This window comes from Arvicola amphibius, chromosome 11 (genome assembly GCF_903992535.2).
Source record: "Arvicola amphibius chromosome 11, mArvAmp1.2, whole genome shotgun sequence".
Classification (NCBI taxonomy): Eukaryota; Metazoa; Chordata; class Mammalia; order Rodentia; family Cricetidae; genus Arvicola; species Arvicola amphibius.
Genome location: NC_052057.2, coordinates 100,156,311 through 100,167,998, shown reverse-complemented (window position 1 = coordinate 100,167,998; position 11,688 = coordinate 100,156,311).

Here is an 11,688-nt window from a genome sequence, read left to right as displayed (position 1 = left end):
AGCCAATCAATCAAATAAACTTTTGACACCTTGTCTTATGAAGGGGAAGCCTAGCCAAAAACCTTGTTTTGTAAGGCGTGTCCCCCTTGATCTAAAGGCGTGTCCCTCTTAGGCGTGTCCCTCTTAGGTGTGTCCCCCTTAGGCTAATATTGACTTATAAAATCTTGCGGGCCTGTGGCCCGCCTGCTCTTTGTTTTCCTGCCCTCCTCGCTGGAACCTTGGATTTGTAAGTTCCCTTTCCTTTCCTTTATTAAAACTGAATTATATATATTAAAGCTTGTCTGGTGAATCATAACTGCCGATCAACCACGCACCTTCAGTCTTAATTGTGCAAGCTTCCATATTAGACATAGGCTCTCCACTCAGTGGGCCTCTATCAATGAAGTCATCCTGATCCAGCTTTATCTTTCTTTCACTAGTATCCCACACCTTAGAAATCCATTCCCATACATAGTCCTCCGACATCCGCTTGAACGAATTAGCAACCTTGTTCAGCTTTTTAGCAGTGTAGCATACCTCCTCCTGGACTACACTTTCTGTTTCTCCTCTAGGAGCCTGCTTAACCTTTCGTCTGGTTATTGTTGAGGTGTTGAAGCAACTATTGGTGATTCCCAAGGGACATCAGTATTGTCTTGCCTGGCACCTCCTTCAGAGAAAGTCACTTCTGGTTTAGCAGATAGTGAGGGGTTAATCTCTGCAGCCAAAGGTAGGAAAGGCAATATTTCATGGGGTGGAGAGACTGCTTCCTCAGGTGAGATAAAACCTTGAGAATCCAAGGGTTCAGTTTTCAGCTTCAATAGGGTCCTCCTACACATTCCCACCCCAAGTTACAGGATCCCTTTACCAATTCATGCTCTTCTTTTAGCAGCAAACACCCTCTGAGGCTGGGCCTTGAATTTTCACTGTATCTCATCTAACTTTATAATGAGAGCTTTGGTTGGCTTTCCCGCAGCTTGCGGTCTGTGGCTGCTGGTGAGAAGATTCTCTTCCAGGGCTTACAAACCTCTCGACTGTTGTGAATGTCTGGAGCTGGTCAGGTTTCTCATTGAGCTCATTGTTTTCTTTGACCATATTCTAAGATGTTAGAAGTTAGTTCATCTTAGCATGGAGCTCATTCTTTTCCTTTGTCAGTTTGTTTAGAGATGCTAGAAGCAAATGGCCGGCATCATAATTTTCCTTATTTTCCACAAATTGTCAAAAGTTCTATATACAGAGTCAACAAATCTGTTGCCTCTCACAGCTGGTGAAGCACAATAAATCAAGTGCATTTGTCTCCTTAACTTTGTAAAATAGTTCACACCAGGGGCTTTCAGTATTCTCCACGCTTCCATGAGAGGCTTCAGTAACTGTAAGTGTTGGCAAATTGGAAGGCCTATTCCATATACTTAAAACATTCATCCTTATATTCTGTTCCTCTAGAACCAATTCTAGTACCAACACCTGTAATAGTCAGGGTCCTCTAGAGGAATAGAACTTATAAAATGAATATATAAAATATATATTATTGAGTATTCTATTATATAAAATAAATATATATCTAAAATGAGGATTTATTATAATAGTTTATAGGCTGTGGTTCAGCTATATGTGGTTCAGTGATGGCTGTCTACCAACAGAAGGTACAAGAATCCGGTAGTTGCTTAGTTCACAAGGCTGGATTTCTCAGTTGGTCTTCAGTATGTGCCAGAATCCTGAAGAATAGGCTCTAACATTAGTGAAGGAATGGGCTTGCCAGTGAGAGTTAGCGCAAGCAGGCAAAGAGAGAGCAAACTCCCTCCTTCCATGTTCTTTATACAGGCTGCCAGCAGAAGGTGTGGCCCCGATTAAAGGTGGATCTTCCCACCTCAAAAGATATGGATTATAAGTGGTTGTTCCCACTTCAAATGATGTCATTAAGAAAAAAATCCCTCACATCCATACCCAGTGGCCTGGGTTTTAGGTAACACCAGATGTAGACAAGTTGAGAACCAAGAATGACCATCACATTTATCACCCACCTGAAGTTAATTCTTCAATACTTTGTTATATCCTTAAGAGACATGCCATTCAGTGGATAATTTTAAATCTATATTCAAATGGATTTATTCTAGATGTTTTTTGGGATTGCTTTTAATTTCACCCAATATTAAATATTTTTCTGTATCATTGTGTATGTGTGGCATTCATTTTCATTGCTCTGAAATATTCTATTGTATGAACAAACCATAAGTTATTGCCAATATATTTGTGCTTGTTGTATTTTTTTTAACCATTACAACCATTTTAACCATTATAAATGAAAGCACAATTATATAATTTTTGTTATGAATCCCCAAGGATCTCTTCATGATCTACATATGATTGACCTTGCTGTTTAAGTAGCCCTTCAAAAATAGAAACAATGCCAAGTTGCTTCCTAAATGATTGTACCAGGTTCCACTTCCCTTAGCAGTGTGTGGATTCCAGTTGTTTCACAAGCTCGCCATGCTGCGAGCAGCCGAGAGTAGAACTAATCTTATTAGTTGCTAATCTTATGAGTGGGGATGTACTTTCTTAAACTGGGTTTTTAACATATTTTTCCAGTAAGTAAGGAGGCAGAACATATTTTCATATAGTTTATCATTTGTGAGGTGCTTATTAAAACACTTTGTTCATAACCTTCCTTTCTTTCTGTTGGATTATAACAGTTCTATTTATTTTTTATTGGAAAAATAGTTTTCCTGCCATATATTCTGACCATGCTTTTCAGATCCTCCCCGCTTTTCTCCCCATCCAGCCCCGCCCTTTCTTCTCTTATAGCAGGTTCTCTGTAGATTTCGAATATTATTAATTCTTCCAGTTATGTGGGTTCGTATATCGTTACCATTTCTATGCTTTTAGCAATGAACAGAACACCTTAACTTTAATGTAGTCACATTTATCAAACTTATCTTTTGATAGCCATGCCCTTTAAGTCTGGTTAAATATTTTTCTCTTTTCTATATGTTGAGAACATCTCTTGCATTTTCTTCAAAAATGTTTTAATTCTGTTTTCCACTTTTAGGCTTTTCGTCTACCTGGAATTGGTTTTGTGTGTCACATAAGGCAAAAGCATTTTTCTTTCTCTCTTTTTTATTCTTTTGCATTTTGTGCTGCTATCTCAGATGGTCACAAACTGAATAATTTATAATGAACAGAAATTGATTGGTTCAGGATTCCGGAGTCTCAGAGGCCCAAGATCAACAAACCTCCATCTTGAGAGAGATTTTTGATATGCTACCACGGGATAGGAAGAAGGCCAAGGGTAGGGAAGGCACCCAAACAGGCCTGAACTTTCCTTTTTAAAGAAACCAACTCATTCCTTGCTAATGGCATAAGTCCATTTGCCAGGCCAATCTCTTAAGTCCCCTCCCCCCAACACTGTTACAGAGGTGCTTAAATCTTAGTTTGAGCCTGGGAAGGGAGATTCAAGGCACCACAATAAAAATGGTCAATGGTTTCAGAATGGCAATTAAAACCCATTCTTTTCTTACAGATCTACAATGATGTCTCTATCTTAAACCTGTTTTCCATTCGTGTGAGGCTCAATTTCTGGCTTTTATAATTTGTTCTTTTGGTTAATTTGTTATCATGCCAATATTGCATTATAAAAATTAGCTTTATAGAAAGCATTGGTATTGGGTAAAGCAAATCTCTTTGATTTTCTTCATGTCTTGGTAGAGCAGAGCAAAGCCTTTTGGAATTTCATTGATCTGTAGATAAGTTTAAGGGACATGGCACCTCCTAAATACTGACTCTTGAGTTCAGGGAATATGGTATATGTTTCATTTTGGTTAGTATTCTTGAGTGCTTTGTAATAATTTGTAAAGAAAAATTAACAGAGGACTTATATATCTTTTGTTAAGTGTTTTCATGACATTATTGAAAATGGCTTCTTTTAAAATATGAAGAAAGGACTAGAGAGATGAGATGGATCAGCTATTAAGAATATTGGCTGCTCTTGTAGAGGACCCAGACTCAGTTCCCAGCGCCCACATGATGGCTCACAACCACCTGTAATTCTAGTTGCCAGGGATCCAACATCCTTGTCTGGTCTCTGTGGGTACTAGAGAAGCACATGGCCCAGAGACACATATGTGAACAAAACACTTACACACATAGAATAAAAATATATTAAAAAATGTGGTGAATATTCTAAATAGTTTTTTGTCTGTAATAGAAAATGCAATAGAAAAATGTAATAGAAAATTGACCAAACAATTACATGTTATTTTTAGTCCTATTGACTTACCTGCAAATTGCTTTGAATTTTAGCAAGTGCAAAAAAATGCCGGTTCCAGCCTTTCTTACCTAATCATCAAGTAAGTTCTTCTCTACCTGCCTGCTTGCACTGGTTTGGATTTTTCTCTTGCAGTGTTTTCTCGTGACAATGATAATAGGCAGTTTGGTACATGACGAAGGGAAGCTGCCAGTGTCTGTGTTCTGCAGACTTCTGGGAGTATACTTTCTGTTTGTTTGCTTGTTTTTGAGACAGGATTTCTCTGTATATCCCTGGCTGTCCTGGAACTCACTCTGTAGACCAGGCTGGCCTCGAACTCACAGAGATCCACCTGCCTCTGCCCCCCGAGTGCTGGGATTAAAAGCACACACCACCTCAGATTAGCTACTATTTTTCTAAAAAACAAATGGATGTCAGTCAATTCATAATTTTCATCCATCAAGATAATTGCATTATTCTCATTCTTTCAATAAGAATTACATTGATCTTTTTTCTGCCATTGAACTAATATATTGCTACCATACTCTCGGTTGAAACTGGCCTGACTTTTCTTTTGCAAGTCCTTGTCATGGTTTAGAATCATGCAAATCTCTGCCTGATAAAATGGAAAGGTAAGTTATAGTGTGGCCCCTTATTTTTTTAACTCTCTGAAAGTGTTCCCTACCTGTGGAATTGTGTTTGAATTTCTAGATTTTCCTTTTGTTCTTTTCTGAATGTGTTTACTAATCTTTTTCAAATATAACTTCATTTTCAAACTAATTCATTATTTCTCTTATGATATTAAATGTGACCAACCTGCTATTTAAATATGAGGAGCTCGGATTCTGCTATTCTTCCATGTACTGTAACATGAAGTGGTTATGGCTTGTTTTATTATGACAGCTAGCGTTGTGGCTAGTTTGTATAATGTGTATGTTCGTGTATGCGAATGTTGGTGCATACACGCCATGGAGCCCATGTAGAGGTTAGAGGACAACCTGGGGTGTAAGTCTTTGTCTTCCACCTTGTTGAAAACAAGATCTCTTGTCTCCCCTGTCTAGCTAAGAGGGCTTTTCAGAGATGAACCATCAGAAACTTTAATTATTTTACAAATTGAAGAATATATAGGATATCACACATTAAATAGTCCGATATTTATACTAAAAACAGGCATAGTGAAAAACCATATATAGTATGAGTCAGTTTATTCTATGTATCCTAAATGAACAAAAACTGGAGACAGAAGGATTAATGATCATCTAGGGGTAGGAAAGGGACTAATTGGAAATGTTAATGGGACTGAGGGTGTTGCTTTCCTGGATGATGAAAATGTTTTAAAATTAGATTGTGGAAATCATCACGCAACTCTGTGAAAGTACTTTAGATGGGTAAATTGATTATGTATAAACTATATGCCATAAGTTTTTAAACTATAGCACAATATAAAGAGAAAGGATAAAAAATCATGCTAATAATTTAAGTTTCCTTCTTGGGATGACATTAGATAGCAAACAAAATCTGAGGGTCCAGAAAGAGAGAGAGCGTCTAGGAAATGCTTCATTATCTTTGACGATCATCTTGTGCGTTTTGAATAAGGAGTCCTACATTTTCACTTCCTTTGTCTCTGTCTCTTACATCTTAGATATGGAAGAAGGTACTTAGGTTGTGGCAGAGGACTTGGGTGTGATTTCCAAGCCCTGGATCCCTGGGTGAGCTACTTACACCTTTCTAAACATTGTACATAGATGATCATACACACCTTCCCTTCATTGTAAGAGGGTCCATGTATGCATCCCATTTGCCCCTTTAGATCCAACCTTTTCAAAGGTTTGTGAGAAGGCAGATATGCATGTCACACCTTTGCTTTCATTGTCATGGTTTCTCCCATGTCAACTCTGCGGAAGGTGGGTTGTCAAGGTGGCACACAAGAGGCAAGCATAAATATTTGCATACAACTTGCTTTGGAGAACTTGGGGAGGGTCCCTCCTGGAGTGGGAGTGTTAAGGTCCCACCAGCCTGGGGGTCGGAGTGAAATCTGTCTGTCCTAATAATGGGACAGAACAGTCAATCGTTCGGATGATGCGCATCACTTACTGAGAGCCCCAAACTGCCTTGTCTGGAGGAAAATATATCTTAGTGAGGCTTTGTGGGTGATACTGACCCACCATTAACCTGCAGATCTCTTTGTGTGATTATCTGCTTCCTCCTGCTGCTGTGAGGTCACCGGTCAGGCCAACCAAGCTTCCTCATGTAAGGAAGTAGAGGCGCAGTGTGCATTGGGAGGCACCTTTGTCGGCTACTGCAGCCTGGGATCTCCTTTCTTCAGCTTTAGGGTTTTGCCCGAGTTACTTTTTAGTAAATTATGTCTCTTTTCTGATACATCAGTCTCCTCTATCCAAGAAAGCATCTTTTTGTGGTTTTGATACTCGTGGTTAACTGTCAGTTAACCACAGTCTGGAAATACAAAATTCTAGGAACAATTGGTAAGTTTTAATTCCGTGTTATTTAGAGCCACATGCTAAAACTTGATGCTGTTCCGTTCTTTCCTGAGCAGGACGTAAATTATCTGCTGTCTGGAGTATCCACAGGGTAAATGTTTCCACCCGTTAGTCACTTAGCAGCTCTGCAGGTTCTCGGACTGACCATGGGGTATTGTAGTGTTTATGTTACATAACCACTATGCAGCCTACATGTTCACAAGGCCTTCTTTCCTCTCATCATGAGAGCATTGTGCTAACGTGTATAATCACAAGAGGGGTGAGTGTTGTACAATCGGGTATCCTAAGGGGAGAAGGAAGAGGAGGAGGAAGAATATTCATGTATTTTTATTACAAGTATAATTATAACTGTGTTATGATATCATATCATTGCTATCCTCTTACCCTGCTTACTTATAATTGAAACTTTATTATGATTATTCCTGGGAGGTCTTGGGACCTCCTCCTGTGGAGAAGGGACGTCAGCATTCAATACCTTTCCCTAACAGGCTATTAAACTCTCACTGAAGAGGTTAAGTTATTCTTTCTCCCCCTTCCCCACCGTGTGTGTGTGCGCGCACACACACACACGAAGTTTCTTGTATTGTTTCTAATCTGTGCTTCCTTTAGCATATTTACATTGGTTTCTGTTTTAAATATTGGAGTTTTCCTTGAAGTGCCTGGTGATACTTGACTATCCATATTTTATTACAGAAAAATAAAAAAAAAATGAGGGAAAACCTCTCCTTTGTGGGCAGAACCTGACACACTATCTACTGAGAAACAGCCAATCCTTTAGTGATGGCTCAATGCCAGGTTTGTTTGTTTGTTTTTAATTAGAATTACATTTTTAAATGAGCTACACAAGCACAGTACCTTAATTGAGAGCAGAAAAATACATATAACAAAATTGACCTTAAATTTGTATCAATAAACTATACAAATGCAAAGTATTCATCTCTATAGCATATCCCCCTTTAAATGTAAAGAAACACTTATAAACACTCATTTAGGGAATTTGGGCAGTGTTCTCTCCAAACTGCTTTCTGCTTTTTGTTGGGTGAAGTATTTGGGGGCTTTACGGAGACCATTTAAGGGGCTCTTGGTTCATCAAACCATATTAGCCAGTAAAGAATCCACAACTTTCTAACCTCTGTGGAAACAAAAGCAGAACCTCTTTTCCAAAGCAACATATCCTTAGATGTAAATTTTGAAGTCAAGATAGATACCTTTACAGACTAGGCTGGTCTCAAACTCACAGAGACCTGCCAGCCTCTGCCTCCCAAGTGTTGGGATTAAGTTGTGTGAGGCACCACACTGGGCTTTAGACAACTACTTGGCAGGAATCAGTTTTACCATGTAGGTCTATGGACTGAACTCAGGTCAGTCACACTTGGCACCAAATGCTTACCATGTCATAGGCCTCTTTCAAAACAAAATAAATTGTATGAATGTATATGTTTGAGTTCATGTGTGCACATGCCATGGTACATATTATTGGAAGTCAATATGATTTCAGGTGCTAGTCCTTGCCTTCTTCATTGTTTAAGACAGGACCTCTTGCTTGCTTCTGGAGAGCCAGGTTAGTTGGCCTTTAAGCTCCTAGGAATTCTCTAGTTTTCACCTCCTGTCTTGCTGTAGAAGTGCTGGAACTACATTGCTGCCATGCTTGCTGCTTTTAAAGTCTGTGTACTTTGCTAGGGTAGAGCCCTTTCATCTCTTGCCCTAGTGGAGACAATAGATTTAAGCATCCCTCTCAAAGTGTTGTGACCTGTTTAAGGAAGAGCCGGCCGGAGGCTCACAGGTGATTGGCTCTGTCTGTTGCAGTAAAGACATCCATCTCTCCGTTACCCTCAGCAATCAGGATTCTAGGTGACCACAAACAGGAGGAGTGTAAACAAGCGTGTGCGAGAGCGGATAAATAAAATGAGTGAGTGTTGATGGAAGTGTATTTTGAAACTAAAAATAAGTTAGTATGAGTGCTTTTTATTAAGCAAATTATTTGTGTGTGCATACATGTAGCTATGGGCCCTGTGCATGACAGTGTGAGGTCAAGAGGCGCCTTTTGAAATTTGATTTACTCCTACTGGGGACCAAACATAGGTCATCAGGCCTGCAGCTGCATGCAAGCACTCTTTAAAAACTTAAATTAAAATAATCTAAATTAAAAATAATTATTTCATTTCCCCGCCTTTTCCCTCCCCTCAGTTTCCATCCCCATGTGCACCCCTTTGCTCCTTCTCAATATCATTAACTTGTACATCTATGGAAGCCCAGCCTTCCCAGTCCCTTAGTATTACTTGTATGAAAATGACTTCAGGACTGACTGTTTGGAATTGGGATAACCAATTCAGGGGCCGTCCCTGGGATAAACTCTTCCTCCCACTCTCAGCACTCCTTACAACTGATGAGTCATGTATGCATTCTTCTTCCTTAAAAAGCTCACCACCTCGAACAATTGGTTGATATCCTAAGCATAGTACTACTTATTAACCCTATTATGCTACTCTAGCCACCGCTAAAGCAAGGTGTGCAGGGCTTTTGGTGACACATTGTAAAGGGCCATTGACAAACTGAAGACAGGTGGGGAGATTGATGAAGCTCTCAGAACAGAAATGGCAAACTGCGGCCTTCAGGTCAGATCCAGCTAATTTCTGTGGGACACAGCCACACTTTATGTTCTCTCTAGTAGTTCATGCTAGAAATGCAGCTGAGGGGTAGTGATGGGAGGCTTCCACATCCCCTGGCCATTCACAGAAGAATTTCCAACCTCGCGTCAGAGGCCACATTCTGTATAACATGTCATGGATTTAGTTTGAGACCCACGTAAGAAAAGATCAATGATGTAATAGTTAATTTAAAAAATAGTGTCTAAGTTTTATTTGGTACATGCCTGTAATACCAGCATTTGGAAAGGGAGATATAATCCAGGCAAGGATTATGAATTCAAGACCAGCCTGTGCTACATAGCAAGAGCCTCTCTTAAAAACAAATGACCAAACAAACAAACAAACAAACAAAAAAGAAAACAACACCCCAGGCCATAGAAGTAAGTCAGTGGGCAAATGTGCTTGTCACCGAGCCGGATGACTTGTGTTTGATGCCTGTGGCACACAGATGGAAGGAGAGAACCAAGCTGTCCTCTATGTCCATGTCCACTAACATGTCTTGGCATGTGTACCCATACATGGACACCAAACACACACACACACCACACACACACACACACACACACATACAGACACTCACGCACACATGCATACAGGCAGGCACGCATGCACACAGGCAGGCACTCTAAAATAAGTAGTTAATAGAAAGGTCAGGTTTATAGCCAAAATGTGGAATAGAGCCCAGGTAGTACAGACTCTCGGAGTGAGTATGTTGAAGTAAATGGCGGTGGGTGTCACATAAAAAAAGGTGAAGGCCTTTTCCTGGAAATACAAACATAAGTTTCAGGAAAACTAATTTCAAGCCATCAGAAGAGCTTCCCCCAGGGTTTTATCAGCTCCCCAGACTATGGTGCTATTAGCAGACTATGGTGCTATCTTAGAACCAATAGGAGGTCTGGATCAGCTGGTGTGTGTCCCTGAAGAGGAGACTGAACTCTGCTCCCTCTCCATCTTCCCCTTCACTTCCTGCAGCTGGTCTTGGGAGGGCTTCCTCTGCCTTGTGCTCACACGGTGACATCACCACAGGCCCCAAGCTATGAGTCAACTGACGGTAGACCGAGTCAAAACAAACCTCTTTTTTCATGTTGTTTTCGTAGGCATTTGTCACAGTCCTATAAAGGTGACCAAGGCTGAAGTCTGTGGCCCTGAAAGGGACTCACGAAAGCTTGTTGCCCATACAGAGATTGCTAATATGTGAGAGTTTCATGAGGCATGAGCTAAAGGCAGTTATGGCTTCCAGAATCCTATTACTCAAACAAGGAGCAAGAAACTCAGAGCTGAGGGCTTAGAGATCTCTTTCCACCATACGCTGCTTCCTTTAGAATCTCCACAGAGGAGGAATGAGAAAACTGGTGTCGTGGAAAAAATTCCTCAGTGAGGATCAGGAGAATTTGGGTCATAGTTGCACTTCTGCAACCAATTTAACACGTGAGTGCAGCAAGCACTTTAATCTCCCAGGGCCTAAGTGTCCTCCACTGACAGGGTGGTATTAGATAATCCCTCAATTCTCTTTTGGTTCTAAAATAATTTTATCCCGTAATCAGCAAGGCCCCTCCTGCTTCAAGGACAGGCTAGTTCAAACAAGACATTGTCTTGTCATGAGCCACCGGAGTTCCAGGGGTTTGCTTTTAGAAACAGTTTGCCGCCTCTTGACCCCATCTCAGTCTCAGCCGCTCACTTGGCTTTCTGGTGCCTCCTCCTTGGGAAATTAAGTTAAACCAGGCTGTGGTTTTAGCCTTTCCTTAACAGGTTCGTTGTTAAAATGCTGTCCCAGAGGACGTGTCAGCAATGTCTAGACCTTCTCCTAAGATACAAATGGCACACCGAGGCATGGTTCTGTCCAATTCATCCTGGGAAACCAGTGAGTTCATTGGGCTTCCTCACAGAGCTTAGGAGAGGAGGATACCTACATGGGTGTGGGTGCTCCCTGACCCTTGCTTTACCCAACAGGAAAAAGGGCCTTTCAGTAGCTACACAAATGGATTCCCTACCAGTAGTCTCCCTAGCCCCTCTATACTCGCTCTCTAACACACACACTCTCTCTTTTTCTCTCTCTCTCCCTCTTTCACTCTCTCTTCTTCCCTCCCTCCCTTCCCCCCCACCCTCTCTCTCTCTCTCTCGCCTCTTCCTCCCCAAGGCCACAAGGACTTAAGACAGAGATACTTGGAACAGGTGGTAGATTACAGGTGGAAATTCAGATGTGGGGGGGGGGGTCTTGTGACCCTCCCCCCACTTCCGAATAGAAGTTAATAGTTAAGCCCAGCTGGCACGGTTCTTTTGCAAGAGGGGCAGACGGGTTCTTCAACATGGTGAGGGCTTGGCCTGG